The sequence below is a fragment of the Acanthochromis polyacanthus genome, chromosome 22 (genome assembly GCF_021347895.1).
Source record: "Acanthochromis polyacanthus isolate Apoly-LR-REF ecotype Palm Island chromosome 22, KAUST_Apoly_ChrSc, whole genome shotgun sequence".
NCBI lineage: Eukaryota > Metazoa > Chordata > Actinopteri > Pomacentridae > Acanthochromis > Acanthochromis polyacanthus.
In genome coordinates, this window is record NC_067134.1 from 27039314 (window position 1) to 27053529 (window position 14216).

Genomic DNA, 14216 nt, shown 5'->3' on the forward strand with positions numbered 1-14216 from the left:
GTCATGGCTAAAAGTTACAGCTAATCTTGACCGTATCGTTCCACGTGTCCATCCTCCGCTGAGAAGTATCAGTTCAGCTCTTTCTTCTTTCGACAAAGCCTTATTTAATCTGCGGAGATAAAAGAAAAGTTAAGGAATTTTCCCATGAGTCCAGACTTTTGGGACACCCTGCAGTACACCACCTAAAAATGTCAGACTATGTAAACTAAGAAAAAACGAGTATACTATGTCTTTCAATAAATCTCACAAGGTGCCGTGATAGCATGGCATTTAGACTCATTCACAGCACACTTTGCTACATTTGAAATCACCCCCTTCAGGACCTGTGTTGTGGTTAAAAAAAACTTATTTGCAGCTCAGACAAACAGCAGCCTCCTGCCCTCAGGGAGCTGTTGTAATTTAAAATGATCTTAAGTGTTTAATATTATTTAAAGTGTTTAATATTATTTAAAATGATCTTAAGTGTTTAATATTATTTAAAGTTTTTAATATTATTTAAAGTGTTTAATATTATTTAAAATGATCTTAAGTGTTTAATATTATTTAAAGTTTTTAATATTATTTAAAGTGTTTAATATTATTTAAAGTGTTTAATATTATTTAGTGTTTAATATTATTTAAAGTGTTTAGTATTATTTAAAATGATCTTTAAATATATATATATATATATATATATATATATATATATATATATACATATCTATATATATGAATGTAGATATGAACCTAAGTCTCGACAAAAAAGAAAGCAAAAAAGTGTGTTGTGTGTAGTTTTATTTTACTTCATTTTTTAAAATGTTTTTTCTATATTTGGGTTTATAGAGATATAGATATTTTTGGGTTTACATATGTATGCATTTATATAAAAACAAACAGAAATAATGAGCAAAAAATGTAATAAAATAAAACTAAAATATATATGTATAAATATATACATACATATGTAATTATAATATATGTATATATATATATATATATATATATATATATATATATATATATATAAACACATTGAAAAAAATAAGGAAATAAATACAATAAAACTAAAGCAAAAAAATTGTACATATATAAACCTAAATATAGAAAAGAAATAAGCAAAAGACACCCAAAAATATAAATAATTTATATGTATATGTATATGTCGTCCAAAATGACGAGAAAAGACCCAAGCTAACATAAAACACACAAAAATTGAAATACAGTACATATAAAAACAAATTGCCAAAATAACGTTTATAAATATGGATATAAATAACAGAGAACAATAACAAACATATAAAACTGCTGTTGTATTTTTACAATGGATTTTACAGCATTACTATTTTGCACACTTGTTTTGATTTTATTGATGGTTTAAATGTGTTTGAGCCTGCAGATGCAGGTTTTAACATTTTATTTTTCATTATTTTTCTATAAAAGATGCCATTAAAACTTATAGATTACTGAAATGGAGATGATTCTGTTGTTTTCAGGCTTGTGGACTCACTTTAACCCCACATTGGTAGATAATAATACTTTGTGCTGTTCTCCCTTCACGTTTCTTGTAGATTTATGCCACCTGCTGGACATTCTGATAAATTACACCAAGACTCTGTAACGCAACCTCCTACATTCTGGAAAGTTTGCTCTCTTCTCTAGTTAGGACTAAAATGGAGCCTTTGTGACGCTGTTGTGATGAGAATACATATGCTGTACTGATTTTGATATGATTGGAGGTGAAACAGTCACTGGAGGGTCAAGAGCTTCTTTTATTACATTCTTGTGAATTTTTATGCAATCTCTCTCTCTCTCTCTATAGATAGATAGATAGATAGATAGATAGATAGATAGATAGATAGATAGATAGATAGATAGATAGATAGATAGATAGATAGATAGATAGATTTCTTTTCATTGGTAGCAGCCACTGCCTCTATATAGAGATGGAAACCCCTCCTTGAAATCATCCACAGGAGTTCTGGAGCTCAGGATGTCAGCTGGAACCATCACCAACTTACCATAATCCAAACATTAAATGTGAAACAAGTAAAGTTTTGACAAACAACCCTAAGATAAGTGGAAGACTTTTAAAGAGTGTCGATATGAACGAAGCTGAAGTTTGTGTCAGATCAACTTCTCTACTTGTCCTGATTGTGCTGCTTGCTGTTGTGTTTGGAAAGTTGAAACGGAAAACCAGCTGCTGACCTGGAGAATCCTCCTCTGCTTCATGATGAAGTAAAGCAATCCACAGAATACAGGATGTTGGCAACATGTTTGTAAAGCAACACGACTTCCTGATCTGCAGCACTTCAGGTCACGTGATTCAAGATAAAATGGAAATGTTTGGAGTTTGAACAGTGTTTAGATTTTTTATAGGGAACAGAACTGACTGTGAATAAGTTTGTTGGAATGAATAAAAGAAATGAATCAATGAAAATACACAATAAACTACACAAGATAAATAGAAAAATAAAAACACAAGAAATAGAATAAATGGATAAAACAAGTTTATGGACTGTTAGGATTTGGTGTTTATTACTTTGTTATTTAACTGGAAAACACGTTAAAATAAAATCATGACAACAATCAACTAACAAGTGTGAAGATAGATTTGATTTTAAAGCATAAAAGATCTATTTTTATTTACAAGATGAGTCAGGATTCTGTTTCATAATTTAGCTTTTATAAAAGAGTTAGACTGAATTATTAACAATGAGGTCAGGATAAAATAAAAGATGGAGTAAAATTCCCAGAAACAAATACAAAGCTAAAAAAACTGGAATAGAGACTGCAAGTGGGCAGAAATCAGTTTAAGATTTGGATTTTCAGCTCAGAATCAGAGTCTGTGTTCATGAATCAGCCTCTGTTTGCTGCATGGAGCTGAAATTACAGCAAATCTAAGACTCACTTCACTCTAAATGACTTTGCTCTTTAATTTACTAAGTCTGAGTCCAGGAAATACCTGAAGGTCACCAGGAAACTACATGTGAGCAGCTCTACAGAGAGTCTAAAACAGGGATGTCAAACTCATTCCACAAAGGGCCGGTGTGGCTGCAGGTTTTTGTTCCAACTAAGCAGCATCACACCAGATGTGACTCATTTAATCAACCGATCTCAGTCTGCAGACAGGTGATTGGTCAGACTGTGTGCTGTAGATATGTTGGAACTAAATGCTGTAGCCTGGAGCAGTGGTTCTCAACCCTGTTCCTCAGGGTCCCATGTCCTGCATGTTTTACATGCTTCCCTTGTCCAACACACCTGACTCAAATGATCAGCTCGTCATCAAGCCTCTGCAGAAGCCTGATGACGAGCTGATCATTTGAGTCAGGTGTGTTGGAGCAGGGAAGCATCTAAAACAGGGGTGTCAAGATCCGTTCCTGGAGGGCCACTGTCCTGCATGTTTTAGATGTTTCCCCTCTTCCAACACACCTGATTCAAATGATCAGGCTCGTTATCAGGCTTCTGCTGAGCTTGATGATTAGCTGATTATTTGAATCAGGTGTGTTGGAAGAGGGAAACATCTAAAACATAGAGGATAGTGGCCCTCCAGGAACTGAGTTTGACACCCCTGATCTAAAACATGCAGGACATGGGGTCCTGAGGAACAGGGTTGAGAACCAATGGCCTAGAGCACACAGTCTGACCAATCACCTGTCTGCAGACTGAGATCAGTTGATTAAATGACTCAGGTCTGGTGTGATGCTGCTTAGTTGGAACAAAAACCTGCAGCCACACCGGCCCTTTGTGGAATGAGTTTGACATCCCTGGTCTAAAATATCTCCAAACGGTTCTCAACCAATCAGAAGAAGATCTGAACAGAGCAACAGCTGCAATGAAAACAGAATTTATTCACACATGTGTATCTAGTATAACGTCACCACACAGAGCATTTAGGTTAAACTTCAGCGGCCCGTATTCGGGCCGTTTTGAGATGTGCAAAAGTATTTTGCTAAATTTACCGAAGCTGCAAACTCGATGATAGAAACATTATACACCCATGGAAAGCTTAGATTCTCATGAATCCGCCGGTATAAACCACTTTCAGATGTGATTACCACAGCGGGTAATATAAACACATTTTTCCAACAAACAACAAATAACGTAAACAGCATAACTCACCTTTGACGGCTCATAACTCGTCACAGATGAAAATATTCCACAAAAACGGCCATCATCCAACCTTGGACATCCAGACAAAACCAGCCAGTAAAATATTTTGTCCAAAACATGTCTTGAAATCAGTAAATAATCCACAAATAGCTAGTTTTCGTGCACGCGCACGTCGCGCTGCGCGTCCCATACTCCCTGTATTTCTCTTCATATCTTTATGTAGAAAAAATATTTTAGCGATCTGTTGTTCTCAAAATGGCCGCTGAACTCTAAACTTTTGATTGACACCTCATTTCAACCAATCAAGTGACTTTGGGCGGCCTTGCAGGGCTAAACAGCCAACCGTTGACTACAATGACAAAATTGGACACGACCCGTTCCCGTTTGTAGTGACTGAGCAAATCACGTTTGAGGAAACTTGTGATTGACAGGTCTAGTAGCCAATGAGCTGCTGAAAACAAGTATATAAGGAATGACAAGGCGCTGTCCAGCAGATCGGTGTGAAGACAGACACCTCTGCTGTGTTCGTGCTCCCCAGTTGTTTTTGTGTTTTTTGGGTGAAAATAATGTCCAAACGGACTGAAAAACAAAAATATACCATTGTGCCAAGGCTGTGCCAGGATGTGCCAAAGGTGATTCTCCAGGCCAACGCCTGGGCATAGCCCTACAAAAACATGTGTGAAACACTCATTTCTTGTAGTATTGCTATGAAATTTTGACCTGAACTAGGTAAGACCTCAGGCTGTTGTCCTATTGTGTTTTCAAGCTGTCACAGTGCTGCCACACTTATTTTCAGGTGTTTTTTTAGGGAAATAATTCAGGCGGGAAAAAAAATCATCCTAATTCAGTGTGTTCCAACATAAAATACTCTGTGCCAGTAGCACTTAAGAGTAATTCTGACTGCACTGGGTGAAAATTCAGGTTGTCAGCTTTCGAATGAGACCAGAACGATGCATGTACTCCAAACAGTTCAAGAACAGCATTCCATTAACTTTGGGTACATCTTCAGTAGTAATTTCAGGCGGAATTGACTGCAGTTCTTATAAATTCTAATTTAGCACTAGCTAGCTCAGTTGAGTTTTATGCTAATGTGAGCTGGAGGTCATGAGGGAGACAGCAAATTTAGCTTAGTTCTGCATTAACAACAGAGTCCAAAATCACTTTTAAGCCATGCTGATTTCAACTCATCAAAACATTACTCCTCAAGTTGCAGTTTACACCACAGCTGCCAACTATTCTGCAGGAATTCCACAGGGAGTTGTTGATCTGCTCTATGAGTTCCACCACCTGATCTCTAGCAGGAAGACACTAAATAGCCCAAACATAGAGGATTGTCTGTTCACTGAAAAATCCTTAGAGCCTTACAAATTAAAATTTGTAAGGCTCTATGGATCCAGTGTCTTTGAAATTGAATGGGTTCATATGCAGCCGTTATACCCTCAATCCAACACTCACAAATGAAAAGGAATCAAACGGAGAGGAGCACCAGGCATAACTGAAATGAGGTAGTTGAAATGACTGATATTGGTCATCCAGTTACAGTGCAATGTTCTGCTGGGAAACCTTGGCTCCTGGCACTAATGTGGACGTACTGAGACAAGTTTCAAACTCCCCAGATCCCAATCTGACCAAGCACTCAAGGGTCTGACCCTAAAACCAACCAGATTCCACCTTAGGTCCCGTGTTCTCGGCCTGATGGACGTATTTTGGCGGCCTGAAGTTCACCTGTGCAATATTTGGAAGGTGGTTTTAATGTTGTGGCTGATTAATGTGTATATAATACTAAATAAAAACAGCAAAGGAAGCTTTCAAAGTTGCATCAACTATCAGTTGTGTAGTCAATGCCAATTAATTCTCTCAATCGAGGCAGGCAGATTTAAAGAAATTGCTTAATTGCTACATGTTTTCCAATATAAAGCACTGTAAGGAACGGATGAGAAGCTCAGAACAGTAAAGCCGAGTGCATAGACGTCCTCCCTGGCAGCTCTCTGTGACTTTGTATTTCATTAGAGGCAGGGTGATGAATTTGGGAGCCTTGTTCAGACTGTGGGATGTCAGAATTAGGCTGTAACGCGTCATTTAGCACCAAGGAGAGGCTTCCATTTGGCTTTGTTTTGTGCTCCGAATTAGCCCTCCGTCTCTGGCTGTGGCCCTGTTACAGAAAAGCTGGAAAAGCAAAGTCAGTTTACATGAGTTTGTGCTCTCATATGTACAGTTTCACCCTTTCTGTAAATGCTCAGATTGAAAAATAGAATGCAGATTGAACAGTGCTGGACAAAAAATTCCTGAGTTTGTACAAATCTATTCAGAAATAGAGTTTACATGAGGATAGCACGGGGAAATGGGCTCATTCTGTTGTCATTTTGATTTCCTTCAACCGGAAAAATAAAGCGTTTCACATCACGCCATTCATTTGATCACACATTTGATCACTTTCTACCTCAGAGTTGTCAAACTCATCTTAGTTCAGGTTCCACATTCAGCCCAGTTTGATCTCCAGTGACCAGTAAAATCACAGCATAATAATCTATAAATAACCACAACTCTGCAATTTTGCTTTTGTTTTAGTGCAAAAAGGTACATTCTGAAAATGTTCACATTTAAGGAAAGAAAACATTGTGAACAACCTGAAATTTCTCAAGAAAAATAAGTTCAATTTCAGCAACGTGCAGCCTCAGTTCATCATTTCCACATTACAACTTCCAGATCACAGAGTGTCTACAAAGGAACACAACATTTAGTCACCTGGAGCTGAACCATATAGTATTTTAGTTTATGATCAAAATGACAAAAGTCAGATAAAAAAAGACTAAAACATGACAAAATATAACAAAAATGAGACACAAAATGACAAACGCACAATGAACAATCTAGTATGTTACTTTATGATGAAAACAACTTGTCATGGTCTAGAAATGATTTTAAATTTATAGCTTTACTAATTTACAATCTGCAGTTAATGTCTTCTCTGTAATTTTTCCACTTTGAGGACCGGATTGGACCCTCTGAAGGACCGCTTTTGGCCCACGGGCCTCATGTTGGACACTCCTGTCCCACCTGTTTACCACAGTGCAGTTTCACGTGTTCATGTCCATTTGAAAACACGATGAGGTGACGAAACGGCCTTCCTGTTTGTCTGCCCGTTGTCAGTCCGTTAACCTGGACGGCCACACTGTCATCTGTTTACTGCTGCAGCTCACTGAGCAGACTCCACAATAAGATTACAGGATTAACGTCGCCGTGGACATGTGCTCCACGTGCTTGATTTGATTAAACCTCCCACTTAAGAGCCTGTAGCTGCACACCTACTGCATGCAGATGAATCAGGAGCTCTGAGTCTCAGTCAGTGATTCACTACATTTCCCACAAGGCCTCAGCAGCTCTGAGTGGACTGACATGAACTCGCCTCTTCAGGAGGGCGATGCAAAGAGGTGGAGGCACAAAATGAAGCTCCAGCGAGAGAGTGTGACTTTCCAGTGGAGCAAAAGCAGTCCTGTGCAAAAGTGAAAGGTCACTGAATCCTGGAATACCATCAGGTGAGATATCGCGTCTCTGATTTTCTCCTTGAGGACGATTGAGTCGCTGCTGTGGTGGAAATTGCTGTAATGTAACATTTAATTTGGCATTGTGCTACTGGAAAAACAAACCAAGGTATATGTGAGGGGGTTAGAAGCAGAGTGGTGCAACCCACAAAAAATAAGTATTTTCTGTATTGGGTCATTCCAGAACTGGAGGACATTTACGTCCCACCCATCGCATTTCAAATAAATCAAAATACTAAAACATACAGTTGTTGTGTAAATGTTTTTGTCCTGAGACCAAATCTAAAAAACTAGTAGAAAAAAATGTTGAAAATGTTTTTAAAATACCAGATAAGTCTGGAGTTCCCCCTAAAATGACATTTTTCTCTTGTTCCACCCCTCTGATGACCAAATAAAACAGCTAAAATTAAGTTTAAATCTATTTTTTGTGGTATTATTGTTTATTGATGTCTCTTGTAATTGTGGGAACATTTTTTTAATCAGCATAATATTTTAAATTGTAATTATTATGCATGGAACATGTGTCCCACAACAACCCTGTTGATGCTTCTGTCGTTTTGTGTCTCGTTTTTGTTCTTTTTTGTCTCATTTTAGTCATTGTGTGTCTTGTTTTTGTCATTTTGTGTCTCATTTTAATCGTTTTGTATCTCGTTTTTGTCGTTTTCTGTCTTGTTTTAGTCATTTTGTGTCTCCTTTCTGTCATTTTGTGTCTCATTTTTGTCATTTTCTGTCTCGTTTTTCTCGTTTTGTGTCGTTTTGTCGTTTGCATCCTCAAACAGTATTCCTCAAGAATGGACAGCGCAAGCTATGTCCTCCCTTTTATTTTTCATATTCTAACCTCGCGTTACAGTGGTGCTTTGAATCCTTGAAAACACAAAACTTTGAACCCATTTTTCTCCAAAACTAAGTCTAAAGTAAGTAAGTATCAAACAGCGTCTCTCAAAGGTGAAACCCAGCGTGTCTGAATGCTGATCGGCAGTTATTCAATCAGATCCTACAGAGAGGATTATGTGGATTAGAGGCCTTTTACAAATTAAGCAGCATATCTGTTTACATTAATGTGGCTAGGAAAGAGCTCTCCCACTGCAGACTGGTTCACCAGGTTACCAGGTGCATGCCCGTGCACGATACGCCCTCCACCACCTCCCTTTCTCCCCACACAGAGCTGTCACATGACGGGCAGGGCCTGTAGGTGTGGCGGACTCCTCTACTAAACAGGGATTACAGGAGAACTGAATTCCTCTCTCTCTACCTCATCCTGCCACTTCAGAACCGCTAAAAGGGAACAATGTGTGGACGCAGGTAAGCGCAACAATTATGAATGAATTCACATGTGAAGAGCCGATTGTGGCGGCATGAAGAGACGCTGCCTTTAAACGCACTAATCCTTCTTCCTCCAGAAACAGAGTAAGCTTATTTACTGCCTGAACAACATGGCTGGCAGGCAGGCTGAGTGGATCTAATAGATGTCAGCTGCACAGCAGGTTCAGTTAATTCAGGTTGTTTAACCACTGCTGATATAATGCAGAAATTATTATTATTGATTCGGCTTTTTAGGTCAATTTGTATTACCAGAGCCAGCAGAAATGGTTGAATAACAGCCTGTTTGTTGTGCTATTGATCGAACACAGAAAGTTATTTGTTAGCATAATGTACTTTGTAATGAACTGGAAGTAATTTTGTTGTTTTTATTGTTTTTTCAAGCTTTTAAAGTTAACTTTTATTCAACAGAACCGGCAGGAATGGTTGAAAAAGAACCTATTTGTTGTACTACTGATCTAATAGATGTCAGCTTTCTCTTGGGATTAATTTCTTTAGATTATTTGTTGACATAGTGCACATTTGACATAATTTTTTAGATTTTATTTAGCTTTTAAGGTAAATTTGTATTCAACAGAACCAGCAGGAATGGTTGAAAAAGAACCTATTTGTTGTACTACTGATCTAATAGATGTCAGCTTTCTATTGGGATTAATTTCTTTAGATTATTTGTTGACATAGTGCGCATTTGACAGAATTTTTTAGATTTTATTTAGCTTTTAAGGTAATTTGTATTCAACAGAACCAGCAGAAATGGTTGAATAACAGCCTATTTCTTGTGGTTTTGATCTAACAGATGTCATTGGGTTTAATTTCTTCAGATTATTTGGTAACACTGCACTTTTAAAAGACTTTTTTTTTAGCTTTGAAAGTCAACATTAACAGAACTTCCAGGAATGATTAAATAACAGCCTGTTTATTGATCTATTGATCTGATGGATGTCATTGAAATTAATTTATTCAGATTATTTAATACCATAATGTTATTTTGGGGAAAAATAGTTTTTTTAGCTATTCAAGCAAACTTTTATTTAACACAACTACCAGGAGTGATTAAATAACAGCCTGTTTATTGTACTATTAATCTAACAGATGTCAGCTATACAACAAGTTCACTTTCTTCAGATTATTTGTTCACATAATTTCACTTTTGAAAGAATTCTTTTAGCTTTTCAAGTCAGCTTTTATTTAACAGAACTTCCAGAACCGGTTGAAAAAAAGCCCACTGTTTGAACATAAACAAGGTCTCTGAACCTCTACTTTGTTCATGATTTTTAAACTCATTAACTTTACTAGAAAGATGAAACAAATGTTCTGTATCAAATATATTTATTTGTAAATGTTGGTTTTGTTAAAGTACATTTGTATAAATATATGCTTAAGAACAAATGACGTCACGGTTTGTTGACTTTGGACTCGGTCGCACCTCTCTTTTGTGTGCGCGTGCGCGTCATCGGCCGCGCGCGCGTTGATGAGCGCCTCCGCACAGCTGTTCTGGTGGCACGCGCCGCTGCACTCCGGTCCGAGAATAGAGTGGAGGGGCGTCGACTGGAAGCGAAGCGTTTAAAGAAGCTCTTATTTACATAAATAAATGACAAATAAAAAAGACAGAGAGGTCAAAGGTGAAGACAGAAAGCGATTGAATCCCTGGAAGGAGGTGAGGAGCGTCCGTAAATTTGTCTAAATAAAAGTGCTGCGGACTTTTCAGGAAAGCGTTTCAAAGTTAGCATTTGTGGTTGTAGCTCACTCTTCAGGGACAGTTGGGACACTGCTCTTGTAGTTTCTGTGTGGAGACGGTTCGGTTGTTGGATTTTTTTTGAACATTTTCAGGTAACATTTAACACCATGTTTTGCCTCAGGGGGTTGGTATTTTACCACAAATAGCTAAAACGACTAATAAGAGGAGCACTGTTCTACCTTTAAATTAATGTAAAGCACTGAGCAGATTAATAGTCCTTTATCAGCAATAATTCTGATAATATTAAGTACTTATATGTGAATATTTGCAGATTTTTTTCTCTTTAATTCAACTAAATATTTGGAGTTTTGGACTTTTGTGTCAGATACATTGAAATTGGGCAAGTTTTTTCTTTATTTTTTTTGGCTAATTTCAAAATGAACAAATGATTAAAATGCACCCCTATGGTGAAAAATAGATTTTTTAAAATAAATGTTGAATATAAATATTTTAACTTTTGTGTCAGATGCTCTGAAATTGGGCAAGTTTTCTTTTCCTTTTTTTTTTTTTTGCTAATTTAAAAATGAACAAATGATTAAAATGCAGCCCTACGGTGAAAAATAGATTTTTTTTAAATAAATGTTGAATGTAAATATTTTAACTTTTGTGTCAAATGCATTGAAATTGGGCAAGTTTTCTTTTTTTTTTTTGCCAATTTAAAAATGAACAAATGATTAAAATGCAGCCCTACGGTGAAAAATAGATTTTTTAAATAAATGTTGAATATAAATATTTTAACTTTTATGTCAGATGCATTGAAATTGGGCAAATTTTCTTCAGTTTTTAATTTTTTTTTTTAGCAATTCACAGATGAACAATTGATTAAAATGCAGCCCTACAGTAAAAAATAGATTTTTTTTAAGGTGTTCCTGCAGTATAGTAGTCAGTCAAGCTTTTCAAATCTTGCTCATATCATGTTTAATGTGCTAGAAGACACACTTTAAGCAAAAAAGAACAAAAAAAGCACCACAGTGGAGCTTTGCTGCAGACTTATGGGCGATTGAAAGAGAAAGCAACAGTGCAGAGCTGCATGTTTCATGGAAATAAATGCTAGATATGTGATTTTGACAGACATATGAATTTTGATTGGTTACATCAATGACTGGAGAGAGAATTTAAGTGTTAAGACACTTGACCGGATTGTCAAAAATGGCTTGAACTATCTTGGGGATCGTGTTGGTTAAGTTTGATCTGTTTTTACTGCCATTATGAAGCATAAATAGCTGGAATGTCTCCTGTTTCTCAGGAGGTTTACCTGACGGAAGGAGCAGCACCAGATCTTGGGTGTCCCTCTGAGTTTTCTGGAGATGGATGAGCAGATGAACCCACTGGAGAGAGACCATTCACTGTTTGTGGTTCTACCAGGAGGGCTGGAGAAGAAGGCCACGGTGCATCGGAAGGTAGACCACATAACGAGTTTTTTATAATACGACCTAGAACCAGGGGTGTCAGACTCATTTTAGTTCACATTTATCTCAGTTTGATCTCCAGTGATCAGTAAAATCACAGCATAATAACCGATAAATAACCACAACTCCTAATGGTTCCTTTGTTTTAGTGCAGAAATGTAGCCTAGCCATGCTACACCCATGTTTCTGACGGCACAAGGGTCTAGGGAAGCTCGACAGGGAGGGAGGCGGGCTAAAAGGTTGTCTATCAAATCCCTCTGCAGCAATTGGGTAGGTATACAACCAATCAGCGCACGAATAGGCTGACGTAGTTCCGAGAGCACCGGCGGATTGTGGCTTAAGTCCCATTAGCCTTCCCCAACCAGCGGAGCCAACTGGTATATTAAGGATTGCCCATATCCCGTCGGCCATAAGTCAAATACGTCTTTCTTCTCATGAACACACTTCAGTGGCCGCCTTTGTTTATCTTTCAAGTTGAAATTTTAGCTTCAGAATTCTTAAAGGGGCTGTGGCCAAAGCCGAGTCGAAAGATAACTTTATTGTGCGCCGGCTTGTTTCTGTCAGAATCGTCGCGCCTCTGTCGTCACTTTAGTTACGCCCGCCTTCTGACTCCTACACTCATGGTGGATTGGTCCCGGCCAGTTTTTAGGAGAAATTCCCAGCCCTCTGAGCCCTTATGGAGGGTACCTAGACCCCACCCTGGCAGAGATTAAATTCGTTGCCCGTGGGTTGTCTAGCCGGCCTAGGCTAGCAGAAATGTTCACATTTAAGGAATTAGTCTGTTTTGGCAAAAAACATCTGTGAACAACCTGAAATTTCTCCAGAAAAATTAAGTTCAGTTTCAGCAACATTCAGCCTCATTTCCACATTACAACTTCCAGATCACAGAGTGTCTACAAAGGAACACAATATTTAATCACAGCTATCTGGAACTGAATGATACACTGTTTTACTTTATGATCAAAATCACAAATATCAGACAAAAAAAAGACAAAAAACAAAAGTCAGACAAAAAAGGAGGGCCCGTTTTGGCCCGTGGGTCGAATGTTTGACACCCCTGATCTAGAAAAACCTTGTAGAACTGCAAACCAGAGCAAGACCAGGATGAATGTGGTTGCTTGATTTCATTTTCTCCTCTGTACAGCAAACCGGTGATGGACTTTCTGGTGACTCTCTGTGCCAGCCACCACCTGAATCCCTCCGACTACACCGTTGAAGTTCTGTCACCCAACAGAACAACATCGGCTTCAAACCCAACTCTCCCGTCGGCTTGCTGGAAGCTGAGAAGATTGTGCTGAAGCCCCGAGGGGTGGAGGAGAAGGAGATCAGGAGGCCGTACATGCCGAGGTTACAAAAAAGCCCTAATAGTTACAGCAAACTTCACAATAAGGAACATGAAATGAGTCTTGTGTCATTTCTCTTCGCAGGCTACAGTACGTCTACTGATCAACTACAGTAAGTCCCATAAGACGGTGGTTCGAGTGAATCCAAGGCTTCCCTGGAGATGCTGCTGCCCATGGTGTGTGAAAAGTGTGAGCTTCAAGTAGCGACCACCTCCTTACTGAGAGACGCTCAGTCCAAAGAGCCGCTGGACCTGAGCAAGACCTTAAACGACCACGGGCTGAGGGAGGTTTTTGCCAAAGACTCGCGGCTCCAGACCAACGCTCACTGAAGATAACTGAAGCAGGTAGAGTTAGAATGAATTGTCTTTTTACAAAATGTTAAGAGCACCTGAAATTTCTGGAGAAGAATAAGTTAAATTTCAACAACATTCAGCTTCAGTTTATCATTTCCACATTCCAACTTCCAGATCAGAGTGTCTACGAAGAACACAACATTTAGTCACAGATATCTGGAATTAAACGATGTAGTGTTTTAATTTATGATCAAAACGACAAAAGTAGATACAAAAAAGACAAAAAACAGCAAAAAAGACAATATTACACTTTATTATTAAAGATGAGACAAACGACAAGAAACAAACAAAAACGAGACAAAAATTAGACAACAAAGCTACAAAAAAATTGACAAACGGCAAGAACTAGGAAAAAAAATACACAACGAAACAAATAACGACAAAATCGAGAAACGGATCGATAAAAAGTGGACAAACAACAG

The 14216-nt window shown here is 37.9% G+C and overlaps 1 long non-coding RNA gene across 1 annotated transcript in view; it reads right to left on the minus strand.

Annotated features, from left to right (window-relative positions):
* LOC127532183 (uncharacterized) overlaps positions 1-14216 on the minus strand; it is an 809822-nt gene that overhangs the window by 81200 nt on the left and 714406 nt on the right. The gene's annotated exons all lie outside the window — the stretch shown is intronic.